Source organism: Aethina tumida, chromosome 6, assembly GCF_024364675.1.
Source record: "Aethina tumida isolate Nest 87 chromosome 6, icAetTumi1.1, whole genome shotgun sequence".
Taxonomy (NCBI): domain Eukaryota; kingdom Metazoa; phylum Arthropoda; class Insecta; order Coleoptera; family Nitidulidae; genus Aethina; species Aethina tumida.
In genome coordinates, this window is record NC_065440.1 from 1,214,079 (window position 1) to 1,229,213 (window position 15,135).

Sequence of the window (15,135 nt, forward strand, 5' to 3'; positions counted from 1 at the left end):
TGCTGATTTGTATATTGTTATTTTACTATTTTTGTTTAGTTTTGCTTTTCAGTTGATAAGCGGATATAGGTTTTTAGCTGCCGTGTTTATGGTTTGTATATTTTCTGTTATGTGGCTTACAAATTTCAGGTGGTTGTCTAGGGTGACGCCAAGATACTTAACCTGCGTTTTTTCTTGGATATATTTTCCTTGCAGCTTGGCGTCACGGTGTGATTTTTCTTTTTACCTTGTTTACCGAAATATATGATGGTTGTCTTTTCTGGGTTTAGTTTTAATTTGCATTTGTAGAAGTAGTCAGATATTAGTGTCAAATGTTCTTGTGTAATTTTGTTTGTGATTTTTGTGTTTTGTCCGGAGGTTATTATGGCCGTGTCGTATGCGAATTGTGCTATGGTCGTTTTTGTGTGTTTTGATAGGTCCGAGGTGTAGATATTTTGATTCGGTCTGAGGTTTTGTTCTGTATTTTTGCAATTATGTGTCTGTCTTTGAGGTATGATTTTATGGTGTGGATGATGAATGGTGGGTATTTTAGGATTGTCATTTTGTGTAATAACCCTTTGTGCCAGATTGTATCAAAAGCTTTTTCGACGTCAAGGGTGGTTAGGGAAACTTGTTTGTTTAATTTTAGGTTTGTCGTTATTTCATTGTATATGCGTGCCAGTTGCTAGAGTGTTTTCTTCTGAAGCCGAATTGGTGGGGTGGGATAATTTTATGTTTGGTGGTGTGTTTGTTTAATCGAATTTGTATTATTTTTTCCAGGATTTTGCTGAGGGATGGGAGTAGGCTAATTGGTCTGTGATTTTGGGGGATAAGTTGGTTCTTTTTTGGTTTGAGGATTGGGATGAGTATTGCAGTTTTCCAGGGTTCTGGGAAATTTTTGTTGGATAAGGGAGGTGTTGAAGACGTCGTCTAGCTGTTTGATGACAATGAGTGGCAGGTGTGTTATTGTCTCGTTGTTGATTTTGTCATGTCCAGCGGCCTTTTTTTTTTGAGCGATTTAATTATTGTTTTTACTTCGTATATGTCTGTGAGTTCTGTTAGGGGGGTATCTGAAATTTGTAAGTCACTGGTTGTGTTACGTACCTCACTTCTGGTGGCGTCGTCACTTAGATGGCTTGTGATGTTGTTTTGATTTGCGAGATGTCTTGCAAACTCTTCAGCTCTTTCCTCATTCCTATACTTAATCCCGTTGATTGTGTGTATGGGTAAGTTTTGGGTTGTTGTTGTCGTTAGTTTCTTTTTGATCCTCCAGTGCGTGTTTATGTCTTTTTTTTGTGCTGTCCAGGAATTCCTCCCATTTTTTGTTAGTTGGACTGTTGTATATGTTAGTCATTATATGGCTAGCTATTTTTATGGTTAAGGTTTTGGTTGTTGTGTTTGGTTCTGGGAGAGTCTCGTAATCGATTTGGTTTTTTTTATGTAGAACAGCAGGTCTTTGTTGTTTACAGGTTTGTAATTTCGAATTTTTGGAGGGTTTTTATTGTTTGGTCTAGGTTCCTGGATAGCTATTAAGTCAATTTTGTGCTCCTGGAGGAAGTAACGAAGTTCTTGGGATTTTTCTTGGATACCGTTTGCGTTCCACGACGACACGGTTAATGTTTTTTTTGCAAAGTTATTGTTTGTTGTGTTATTCATTGCCGAGGATGTATTTAATGATTTCTAATTTACTGGCGTTTCTTGCCTTTAGGTCGTTTAATTCTTTAATAATTTGTGGTATGTTTAGATCTTTACTTACCTTTATCAATTCCTGAAATATTGATGCCGACTCCATTGGTTTCCCTGTTTGTTTCGGCTGTTTCTGGGTTTCATTTTCTTCTTACGATTACGACACAATTATGAAACTATTTTTTCTGAATTCCTCGTCCAATTTCCGATAAATATATGAGCTTTTGGAATTTTTAAAAACGGTACGCCATATTGAAAAAAATAAAATCCATTTTTTTGCTCAAAATAATGTTAATAATTTTACTCTTGAACTGATATGACACGGAACTTGCTTGATTACTGAGCTAGTGAAAACAACAGAAAAAATTAGATGCACTCATATCAAAATATATTTTTTTTTTATTTAATATTTTTAACATCGATATTTAATGCGACTAGTCCCATTCGGAATGATTTTTTTATCTTGAGGAACAACTACTAGAATTGGATTAGAAACGGAACATACACAACAATATTTGAGTTGAAACAGTTCTCTTAATTTGAACATTCTTCTGTATCATCATCACATACAACATCTAAATTGAATGATGAATCATCAGTGCTTGACTCATTTTCCACCGATGTTTCCTGATCCTCATCTTCAAGTTTCGTTTTCTTATATTTTTCAACACGATAATTAGAACACAGAACGTCACCGACTGCAATTGGACACTCAAAAACAGCTGAGAACTCTCCAGCATCTTCATCAGATTTTATACATTTTGGAGTACCTGGTGATTTTTTTAAGAATTTTGAACAAATGCAACACTTGGAATTATTAGTTTTAGATGTTGACATATTTTCACTTAAATAATAATATAGTCAAATAAAAATAATTATTAAATATATATAAAAATACAGCCAATGTTTCTTTGGAATGTCAACAGTCAATAATTTTAAGGTTATCTACAGATAAAAAAAACAGTGTTACCTGTTTTGAATTACAGTTCCATCTTATGGTCATTAAATTAATTAAATATCGATACAATAGTAATGTATACTGATTTTAAAATTTCACTGATTAATAAAGTTTATAATAGTAATTAAGTAGATTAAATAAAAAAAATTTTTGATATGAGTGTATCTACTTTTTCTGTTATGTTCACAGCTCAGTAATCAAATAAGTTCCGTATCATATCAGTTCAAGAGTAAAATTATTAAAAATCCCGATTTTTGAACAAAAAAATGGATTTTATTTTTTTTCAATATGGCGTACCGTTTTTAAAAATTCCAAAAGCTCATATATTTATCGGAAATTCGACGAAGAATTCAAAAAAAAATAGTTTCATAATTGTGTCGTAATCGTAACATGGTTAAAAATTGAAATTAAGAAAATAAACTCATTTTTTTAAGGTCCTTGTGAACCGATATAGCTCTCATTTTTTTTCGAAAAGCTACCATCGTCCCCCAAAACATATCCGGCATCTAGATCAATCGATTCACACAGCGCTGAGAAAATTAATTTTTCCGAATTTTCAGTATTTTCGATTTACTCAGAAGCGGTTATAGACAAAGACCTGAAACTCGCACTATCGAAGTATCTTATTAGTACTAAGATTCCCTGAAATTATGAGCCCGATCTCTTTCTGGGGCCGATTCGGTATATTTATCGTCTCATGGCCTTTATGTTATGTTTATCAGGAATCGGACTCTAATTCGCCTTCATCTGTTTCTGCTACCAAATACTCTTGAAGTATTCAATTTGTATTATATTTGACGCCCATATCATTTAATAAATCGAATAGTGTTCATCGAATATTTTAGCCCCTGTTCTCCAACATACAATTCTGACACTACGACAACTTTAAGACCTCCAACCGTAAGGTAATAAATATATTTAAGAAGTTTGTTGAAAAATCTATTCTGAATATATATTTTAGACCCTGTTCTGTTCGAAAGTGTGATTCCTTTTCTAGTAAACGCCGTTCTCAAGCATAGTTATTCAGGGAATTCCATACGCTAAGATGTTTACAAGCTTTCAACTAAACTTTAAAATTTATGAAAGCGAAAGCGGTTGGATCGTTCCGCGGCAAGTCTGTTTCTATATGCGCAGAAATCTTAATATTGACAACAGAGCAATCTTCTTCAAAACCCCCCACAAAATTGCGTTTGCTCAATCTCTTTTGTAACGCGACTTCGGTTTGCAATCCCGCATAGTTATAATCTTTGAATCAGTTTTTAGTCCGTGTGAATCGGACACTTGCCTCCGAATTCTTCTTCGGGAGTGCGTCTAGCAAGATTTTCCATTTTCGAGTCCCAAAGCAAAGCAAAAAAAAGCCTTTGCTCAGTTTAGGTTGTTCCATGGTTGTTGATGGATCTTTCGATTAACCGAATTCTACGCAATTGGTCGGTAAGAATCTAATCCAACACTCAGTTTTTAGGTTAGTAGAATACACTTTCTCACATTCATAACATGTGTATTACTCATCCAGAGGTGTAAAACGTAAATCAGACAATTTTGTATGTAGACTGTTTTAGTTTATACTTCTAGTAAAAAAATCTGAATATTTAATGAGAGTTGTAATTTTTTATTTTTTATATTGTGTTTTAAGAAATTTTAAATAAACTGAAGGTTTTTAAGAAGACTAGAAATGAAATCCTAATATAATTCAAACTTCAAGTTAAATTGTTTAAGGTTTGTGTGCATTTATTTTTCTACTTATAAATATGTTCAACTGTTTATAATTCATGTATGTACGGTCTGCGTCACATCTATAGTTACACTTTGTAGGCTCTATTCGCTTGCAGTGAGTGTGTGGGAGTCGAAGGGAGAATATTAGAAACAGTACAAGTGTTCATATGCGACAATAGATGAGCATTATTATTTTCTGACAAATTAAGAATACTGCGTTCATATTATGCATTTTGAATCGGATATTAATGTAATTTTACTTAATTATTATATAAAAGTACTACAGTTTTTTACTGTATCGCATTCGTCATTAGAAGTTCAAAAATAAGAATATATTTCATAAATTCATAAAGCATTCAAAGCAATACATGTCTATTAATATGAATAAATTATATAATTATTCAATAAACAACAAAAATAAAAAGATCACACATTTGAACATAAAAATATATAGACTCAAAATTATAAAATGCAACTGGTATTGAAGTAAAAAGGAGGGAGAGTAACAAGCCATGCGGAATTCGAAGTGTAACTGCAGATCTGTCTCTGACCGTACATATTAATTAAATAAAGAAATTTTCCTTTTTATCGAACATTTCGAAATGTTTACAAAGGGCATCATATGACTTGTGAATAAATTTTTATAGCCAATAATATACATTTTGTTTTCGATTCGTACAATGTGACCAGTATAAGAAGACGAAAAACATCCCATGTATTTACCACCATGATTAACTGTTGGTTTTTAGTACTTAAAATTGTTTCTCGTTCCAAACTAGTCTCCTTAGATATTGCCTGCTATCCAAACAAGTTATACTTAGTTTCATAATACAATGGTAAGATCTCGATATTTTAATATAGCGATTTAGGCGTGGTATTTCTTTGGAAGGCTTTGTCGCGCTTTCAGCGATGAAATAAGTAATTACTGAGCAACGAGATTGTTCATCAATCAGCATAGTTCTAGTTATATCGTTTCAGTATTTGGCAATCGGGTTTCAGACCGTTCAGCTTCATAATCACTTTTTATATTACAAAATGTATATTAAATTTATATAAAAAATATTTGATAAGCAAATGTAATATTTTTTCCATATAAACAATTTATTAACTGAATCATATCATAATTATGTAGGCATAGTATATTTTTCTAAAATAAACACAACAAATAAATTTATTTAAAAAATTTATATAAAATATATAATATAAAATTTAATAATAAATCAATATTTTCACATAATTTACTTGTTTGTTTATTTTTTTTTTTTTTTTGTTCTGCTTGATAACCATTTTGTTCTAGCAATGATTTCTCTTGGCGATAGCTTGTTTATGATTAATTCCTAGTAAAATGTCTCTCCATTAGTTTATTTTTAATTAAAAATTAAAGGTTAATGTAAAAGAGATATATGAAGTAATAAATTAGAAATAAAAGCTGAACTTTTATGTTTATTTGTAAATTTTCGGCTCGACGGATTTGTTTAGCAATACTTGTCAAGTCAATAAATACGGAAGACCCTGAAAATAGTACACATTGGTACTTTCCAAACTTTTTAAATGCACTTATGATTTTCATAAACCACTATGGACTTTCCTTCATGTTAGTGGCCAACTATGAAACAGAATTCAAGAATGGATTAATTTTGGGTCACTGGGTCAATTTAATGGTCACCCACATGATTAAAATATTTTACTCAATAATCTTCCCAGATTTAGCACTAAAACCTATAAAACTAAGCAAAAACAAAACACAAGTAATGAAGGAAGACATAAGATTGGAAAGGATACCACCCATCCATCAGGACAAAAGCCATCTATAGATTTAATATTTACAATTGTATTTTTAATTATAGGCTACAAAATAAATAACAAAGAAAAGTTTTTGAACTTCAGCATGGACTACCCATATTGGTCTGAAAATGTATAATAATTATATTCCATATTGAGTTATGAAACATCTTGCTTGCTTTGTATAAAACATTTACTAACCTGCTTAACTTTTCAAATGTTTTTCAGACATTTTTTCCTTTGCGGGTAATACATTGGAATTGGATTATCCTTTTTTGAAAGAACTTTTGAGCAACTTTTGTTACTATAAACTTTCGTTAGTATAATTTGTAATTACACGTTGAACGTAGAGCCGTAGATTCTGCACAATTTATATATACGAACTTTGGGGATTTATCGATTTACATGTTGTATTCTTAATCACAACAGAGTATAGAGATTGTAATATGCGCCGCCGTCGCTACCGCGCAGATTAAAAATTAATTAATTAATGAAATCTTTGATATTTTGTTATTAAAATTGTTTAGTTACATCTTAAAAAGTTACCTCTCATTGAAGTGTAGCTTCTGTTCAACGAGTTAGGGAGAAGGAGGCAGATATAATGAAACGAGATTTATTTGTCGTATGTTCCTTCCTGTATATTACAATGTATACCGCAAGATACATAGCTTATGTCAATTGTTATCGGAACAACCACGAGGATAGTCGGGGAACTTTTCTAAGTATTTCTTCGTCATCCCCTGGGATACTGATTGTCCTGGAGACAGTGAGTGTTCCTGTTTGTGTATTTTTTGTTTACATTTTAGTTAATGTACGTACTGTAGTTTGAAACTGAGGAAAACCAAGGACCACGTGTTGGTGCATAAAATTTTAGTGTCTAAGAGTCGTGGTTTCTTCGAAGGCACCCCATCTGAAAATCTTCTGGCGCCCTAAATTAAGAATATGGAGGGATTCAACGTAATATAAGTTGTTTAAGTTCATATTAGTTTATCAATTTGAATATATAAAATTAGTAATAATTTTAGGTGACGATGGCAAAGATATATCTGTTAAACTAGAGGTTTTTAAAAAGGAATTCTAGAAGCGATGCCATAAAGCTGTTTGGTGAATTATTGAAGGTTAGTGCCCATATTTTTATTTGATTATGGTAAGAAAATACATTATATTTAATTCTTCTTTAATATACATTTCAAACATTTCATTTTAAACAAAGACAAAATTAAAAAATAATTTTTTGTTTAATTAATTATACTTTATTTAAAAACTAGTAATAATTACATTTAAATATTTAAGAAACATAATACACAAATACATTTATTTAGTTTAACGAAACACATTACTGTTAAATAATTTTTTATTCATTAATGTAAACTAGTATTCAAACAATTGAATATATTTAGTCCTATGTTAACTTGCTTATGTATAGGAATTAAATTATGCTAGTTTCTTTATCTCATTTTAAGTCCGTTAAGCTGCAATTAATTACATCTAGTCCACCGATGAATGTTCAATCTGTACAAACCTTAATTTTATTTTCAAATAAACCAATATATTTTAATATATATAAAGAGATTTAATTGTTTTGTTAAAGACAATTTTTAATAGTATGACATAATATTATTGAAAATAATAAATATTTAACTAATTATGGCATATCAGTATATGTAATGACTTTTTTACTTCAAAAGAACCTGGACAGTAAGTAGGCATGTATAGATTTAAATTTAGTTCAGTTAAAATTCATTTTACATAAAATTATTAATGTTTCTAGTCCTAGAACCAGTTCTTGCTGTAATTTTTTATAATACAAAAAATGATAATTGAAATGAGGTTCTCAATGCATTGTGTTTGTGTAAACATTCAATTTATTGGATTTCTCTTTAAAATTAAACGTTAACTAATTTAGTCAATATTTTTAATTTTAATAATGTAAAACACTGGTTTTAATCACATTCTGATAATTTGAGAAATGAATTATAAGAAATATTTTATTAATCAAAGATATCATAAAAATAATATTAATAAAGACCTGCTGAAAATTCATTTAATTTTCCATTTATCTAGATTTCGAATGCTATACAAGTTTTTGAGCATAATTTGTATTTTGTTTTCGCTATGAGGGATGAATCAAAATGGTCAAATTGGAATTTATATAATGGGAAATCGATTTGGACCATAAAACTTAAAGTTCTTTAAGTTTAATTGGTATGCTCTAAAATATTTTAAAGTTGATCAAAATATGTACAAAAGTTTCAAAAATTAGTTGATAGTAAATAATTTTGTGACTAAAAATTGGATAATTACATATATGTAAGTACCATAAAACGATAACACCAATATAATTTATTGGAAACAATTTAATTAAGATCGAAATGTTAGATGAATAGTTGAAATGCCCAATGTTTATAAGTTCTTTCAAATTAATTAACTAATTCACTAATGTTTTTAACAACCATTGATAAATTATCTCTAATAACTTTTATTAAAATATTGTCAACATATTATTATTCACTTTCGTGAATATTCTAGCACACTTTATAAAACATTTTTCATTATTTTTAGTAAATAAGTGTTTTACTTTATAATTTATTCTATTATAAACATTTTTAACTATTTGAAGAATTTAAAATGATTATTAAATATGTTGAGTCTTATTTGATGTTTAATATTTTGTTTATATTCAACTTTATTTTTTATTTTAGTCATGGACGATGAAACAAAGGAGGTTCCCAGAATGTTTCAATTTCCTCATGACATATGAATGATCAAAGAGAATCTGATATGAAAGATGTGAAACCAAAGGTCAGTGAAATAGTTACTTTTAGTTCGTTTGGTTTAAAATACATTTAAGGTATACATAGTCTGTCTCAAAAATTATGACTTAGGATGTCAGATACGCGAAAGGGGTAAACAAATCGTAATTTTTATTTAGTATTATTCGAAATGAATTTCTTCATCACTGTAATTTGAATCTCTTCTGTAGCCAGAAGTCTGCTGGTGGTAAATCTAGCGGGTATGGCGGATGTTATAAAAGAAAAAGGCCCTTTTTGGACAAAAACTTTATCACTATTCTGGACTTGTGAGCCGACGCGTTGCTATGTATGTACATTTTACACTTTACACTTTCCATTTATAATAGTTTGCAATAGTCTCAACTATGTATTATTAGACAAATATGTTATGTTGTTTGTTGTTATTCCAATTTTAAATATTTCAGTTAAAGAAAAATGATTTAATATGACAATTTCATTATGCATGTTTTTATTATATTTATATTTCAGGTATTTTGACAAGCTGTGTCGAAATAAAAGGGTTCAGTATCGATTTTCTACAGCCATTGTCCCAAGATTTTGGATGAAGTCCATTCTATTCATTGCTTAATTAAAGATATATCAAGTACAGCCAGTGTCAACTTCATTCACATAAGATTGATGTAGGGGTGGTATAATTGTACTGCGGTGGTAGCGGTAATTTCTAAATGAAGTGTTCGCAATAGACGGTATGGTATTATATAGGCGTGTACCAATGTACCAAGGTAGTAGTAACAAATCACGTTGTTGATGTTGAATATAATTTCTGTTTATTTCTACATCCTATTTTAAAACAGCCACACACTGAATAACAACAAAATTTTAGGTTATAATGTAATGAAATAACATTAACATGTACGGTTACAGTGCCTAACGTGCTTGTGCGAAATATAACACTTGCATTGGACGTTGGAAGACCTTACTAGACTAAAAGTTAAAAGCTAGCTAGATTCTGCACTACCAATACCACAACGATCTGTACGAAGTTGGTCTTGAACACTCCAGTGAAAAATCACGAGTCTAACTTTCTGCACTACACACACGAATACACTTCTGCTGCATCAACATATATGTGAATGAGGCAAATTAGGCACTTCAATTTAAAAATTAAAATAATAAGTAATCATGCATGTTATTTAAAATAGGTAATATTTTAAGCAACAAGTATAAATTACGATTTATGTTATTTAAATTATATTAAAATTTAGATATTATTGAGTACGTTATAGGTATTTTTTGTTGTCAAAAATAAGGTTTATAACCTGTTTCTCCACAAACATTGGGGTTGTTTATTTGACAATTATTTCAAGCATCCATTAAAAACGTCATGGTTTTTTGGCTGTGTTATTTCTTAAACCATCTTTCTAAATTGACCATTGATACTAATATACTGTGACTATAGGGTATTACCAGTCTTTCATCTTTTCCTAAACGGAAAATAACTTGATTTATTTGAACTGCTAGTCATGCATTTCTTTCAACTTTTCGTTCTCCTTGTCCCTGACAATATTCGTTATTTTTTCAAAATAATACGACAATTCTGTGTATATCGGTAAATGAATTTATAAACTTAAAGCTTACAATTTGCACTTCGGAGCTTCCTAAAGCTTTTAGAAAATCTTGTGAACTTTTAAATATTTACGATTGGGTGTTTGGCTGTCGTTGTGTTTACACTTTATTATTGTATTGTAATTTCCTTGTCTTCAGTGTCATCGATTTATTTCTTTAGCTGACATTATAGGAATTCCTTTACTATTTGGGACTTACTTTATTTCGTGCACCTTCACCTAATTAACGCCCTATATTCTAATGGTATTAAATCTCCACTGGGTCCACTTTGTGTTTGATTCCGATTGGTTACAATTTTTCTATTTTATATATAAACATTATTAATTAAGATTATATCTTGCAAAAGGACAAGCGAGAAATTGTAGTAGTTCACTTCGATTACAATATAGTGGGCCATTACAAAAACTAACCCAGAATTAAAGATGTATCGGTATTTTAATACCGCGATTTTGGAGCGATATTCTTTTGAAACTGATTTGTCACTCTTTCAGCGACAATATAACTAGTTACTAAGAATTGAGGCCATTGCTTGGACATACTCGCGGATTGAAACAAAACATTAACAAGATAAACAACAAAGAAAGATATACATCCATTTATGTGAGTCGGCCGGAATACAATTAAACAAAATCTACTATTCATTAGTAATAAAGTATTAGCAATTAAATTTATTACTCTCTAGGGATCAGTCAACTTTTATTTATCCAACACGCTGTGTGCGGAACTGAGTGGAACTCATGTTTTCATTAACATAACAGTAACCTGACTGTTACTGTGGTAGAATTACTACACGTACACTTTCATTTTCTTTTTTGACTTCTTACATAATCCGTACTAAAATAATCATTTCCCTGGGGACCTACTTGACAAACCATATTCATATTTTGACAAACGAAATAAACATTTCCATGTGGTAGTTTTTATCGCTGTCGATTGTGCTGTGGCTGTAGTATGCTACCACGCGCATTCTATTTTCATGCAATTTCATCTTATTCATTTTGCCCTGAGCCCAAACAAAAGGTTTGATTTCTTAGTAAGCTGGTTATTCAAATTGTTTTCGATGAAAAATCTGGCACAAATTTTCAAAAATACTCGGCAAGGTCTAACACTGTTTGGCTTGGGAGCCTCAAGTAAGACCTGAATTTTCCGTTGATCTGGGCGTATTCCCTCTGTAGAAATTTCTTTACCCAAATACTCAATTGAAAATTTCAAAAATTTGCACTTTTTAATATTTAGACATCCAGCAATTGTTAAAACAGCTTATGGTTTTGTTTGATTTTACAAACCCTGTCTCCGGATGTTGTCGGGCAAAATGGTATTTTTGCTGAGCATATGTCAATGAAGCCGGATTTTAGAAGTTCAGTTTTGTTTATGTTTTTTGCTTTCGGTTTTATGCTGCTGTCCTTGTAAAAGGAAAGGGTGCCTAGTCTTGAAAACAACTTCTTTATCTAAACAGAATATTTGTCGGAGTGGTTTTCGGCTGCGTTTAACGCATGATACCTTTGGAAGTCTTCGTCGCCTCTGGGCGCGTCTTCAATTTTGGCCTGCCTTCGGAAAATTTTCCATTTTTGACCAGTACTATATCACATCACTTGACACATAAGTTCTGATTTCAATTAAACACAAAAATTAACGTCTATGACAAAAGTGAGGACGAATTCAAAAATGCTAAAAAGGAAGGGACTGCAACATTCCGGTTACAATTTTAATTATCACAATTACCTTTTAAGCAATTTTAACTGAATACTTTAAATTTTATTATTATTATCATTATTATATAACATAAGTTTCAACACAGAGAGTGGATTACCTGATCAATACAGCTCTGCTTACAATCGAATGAATGTTTTTACTATGCTCGACACTAAGTAACGTCGCATTGCAATCGGAGCCCATTTGCTGACGATCGATTCCCTTTTTGTTGGTGTTGTCATTTATTACAATATAATTCGTCCCTACTTAGGAAAAAGACTTGGAGGGTAGTAAGCGAGGGTTTGTTGGTTCTTGAGTATTGAGTCCTTTGGGTTCGTCTGGATTATGTGGCTTGACCAGATAAGCTTTTACGAGAAATCCAACAGTGGTGATGATGATTGCGTACATCAAAAATGTATTAGTTGTCTATGGAATGAGAAGTTTAAAATCCTCATATTTTTCTTTAGTTGCTTTATGAGAACGGGAACACTGGTCGTATATTCTATGGGCTTGAATGGTTTGTTTCTAATCAACCAACCATCCAACATATTGATTTACTTCTGGTTCCAGATGACTTCTTTGATATCCTGGTATGAAGGCAACCGGTAGCTTATATAATGTTTTGATCGCAGATGATATTGTGTTGGAATTTCTATTTCAGTTAAAATATCTAAAACTGTATTGTTCATCAAAATTAATTCATTATAAAGATCAATTGAGTTGAATGATTTTATTTTTTAAGGTAATTTCGTTATTTTGAATGTTTTGTATTAATAATTTAAATTTCTTTAAAAGATTTTCGTTAAGTGAATACTTATTTATAATTTGGTAGTACAGCTATTCTCAACCGCTGGTCCGGCGGACTACCAATGGTCCGTGAAGAAATTTTACTTTATATACTTAATTTTTGTATGTATATATCGATCAAAAAGTGTTTGATCCGACTGCATTTTGAGAGACTTCCGTTGTGACCGCCGAGTAGTCCGGACGTGTCGTCGAGTTCTGCAGGTTGTAATTAAAAAATTTTTGGCCCGCTCCGACGACTAAAAAACTAAAAAAACTAAAATACATTTTATTTAAACGTTACTAATACAAAACAGTACATTCCACACAATTTATTATATATGTATATAAAATACAATCAGATTGGTCCAGCGGAGACGCCGAGAACACGATGGTCGGACTGTGCTAAGTTGCGTCAGAATGTTTCATATGTCAGATGGAGACAACCTTGCACGCGGGTGTTTCTAGAAGACCTTCTGTTTATAATTATCATTAAAGTATCTTTGGTATATTATTTTTTTAGTTTTTGAGGCTCAACAGCATATTGGGGGTGTAGATATGGGAAAAAGAAATGAAAAAAAAACCATTTTTATTCTCTGATTATTTATTTCTATGAGAATGTTGTGTGTGTCACAAATTGTTCATTTTGGTCATATGGATTTGAGATTGAGGGATGGGAAGGTTATGGTGGCTCATAAAATAATGGAAGGGTTTCGTGGATTAGTTTGTGTTTGTGGGCAGAATTTTTGGTGTTGTGTCTTAAAATTTTGTTTTGAATTCGTTGAAGAACTAACATATTTGTTTTGGCTATGGAGCACCACACCGAGCAACCTACCGTTATTGGTAGGAAAAGCGATTTAAAGGATCAATTTGTCCTCAACACTGAGGACACTGCTCTTGTTACTTAGGGGGTTGGTTGATGCAGGTCGCCGCTAAAACTTAGATATTAATTTATTCACGTGTTGCTTAAAGGACAAACTTTTGTCTAGAGTAATTCTCAGGTACTTGTCGCAGTTCTTTTCCAAGATGCTGACTCCTCCTTGGCTGTAGTATATTTGAGTTTGTGAATTTTTTTGTGAAATTTATCAATTCCGTTTTTTATGCATTGACTTTTATTTTCCACCTGTCATAGTATTTGGCGAGGTTCAGCATATGGTGCCACCTCGGAACTGAAATTGTGAATAAATACGAATACGAATGCGCAGTGTCGTCAGCGTAGAGAGCAAGTTGTGTTTGATGGTGTTTGAAAGTGTCAGAATTGTACAGGGGTGTAAATTTAGGGAGCGGGAACCGTGCCTTGTGGCCAGCAAGAATTTGTTGGGGTTGGGAGACCGAATCCATTTTGACGTGCCCTCTCGGGGAGGCAGACCATGTACTCCGGAAAATGTAGTTTGTGCACTATACCATCAAGCCAAACGGTGTCGAATGCTTTCCAGAAGCAGTAAAATCGTGTTTTTGCCACGGTTATACGCTTGCTTGACAGATGCCACGATTCTAGCCGTCTGTAGTTTGGTGCTGTGTTTCTGGCAGAATCCGAATTGCTCCGGCGGGGTTAGCCTCCGGTCAACTCTGTTGATTCTTTCGACGATTATCCTTTTGGTCAACTTGGACCTGGTATTTCGGATGCTAATGGGTTGATAAGAATTTGGGTTCTTTGGGTCTTTACCGGGTTTGTTTATAGGTATTACTATTGAGATTTTCCATTGAGGGGGGCAGTGCTGAAGATTGACGATGGAATTAATGATGTACATCAGTTAGATGATGGATTTGCGAGGGAGGCTCTTTAGAAGGATGTTGTCTATTTTGTCGGTACCGGGGGCTTTGTTTAGAGGGAGTGTTTTGATTATTGACACCAGTTCTCTTGGGGTTGGAAAGGATTTGTGGCGGGATTACGATGCGGTCACTCGATGTGATCTCTTCGCCGATTGTCTGGGTTACTGCCTGTTCAGGAGACAAATTATTGGTGTCTGTGTGTTGTACAGAAGAATGGGGACGTGGTCAGAATCACGTTCGTGAATTACAGTGGGTTGGGAGATTCCATCCACATTTTTATTCAACGTAAAAACTATTGCGGTTGGTGTTGTGCCATTATTTGGGTAGCATGTTGGTTCATCCGAAAAGTTTTGCACTTGGCCATTGACGTTCATTAGCCTAATGTGTGGT

The 15,135-nt window shown here is 32.2% G+C and overlaps 1 protein-coding gene across 1 annotated transcript in view; it reads left to right on the plus strand.

The window, feature by feature from the left end:
- The first annotated feature begins 4,031 nt into the window (after positions 1-4,031).
- LOC126265928 (uncharacterized) overlaps positions 4,032-15,135 on the plus strand; it is a 198,452-nt gene continuing 187,348 nt past the window's right edge. Inside the window, exon 1 of the mRNA XM_049968840.1 lies at positions 4,032-4,054. The gene's annotated coding sequence lies outside the window, so the exon portion shown is untranslated. The remainder of the gene's footprint in view (positions 4,055-15,135) is intronic.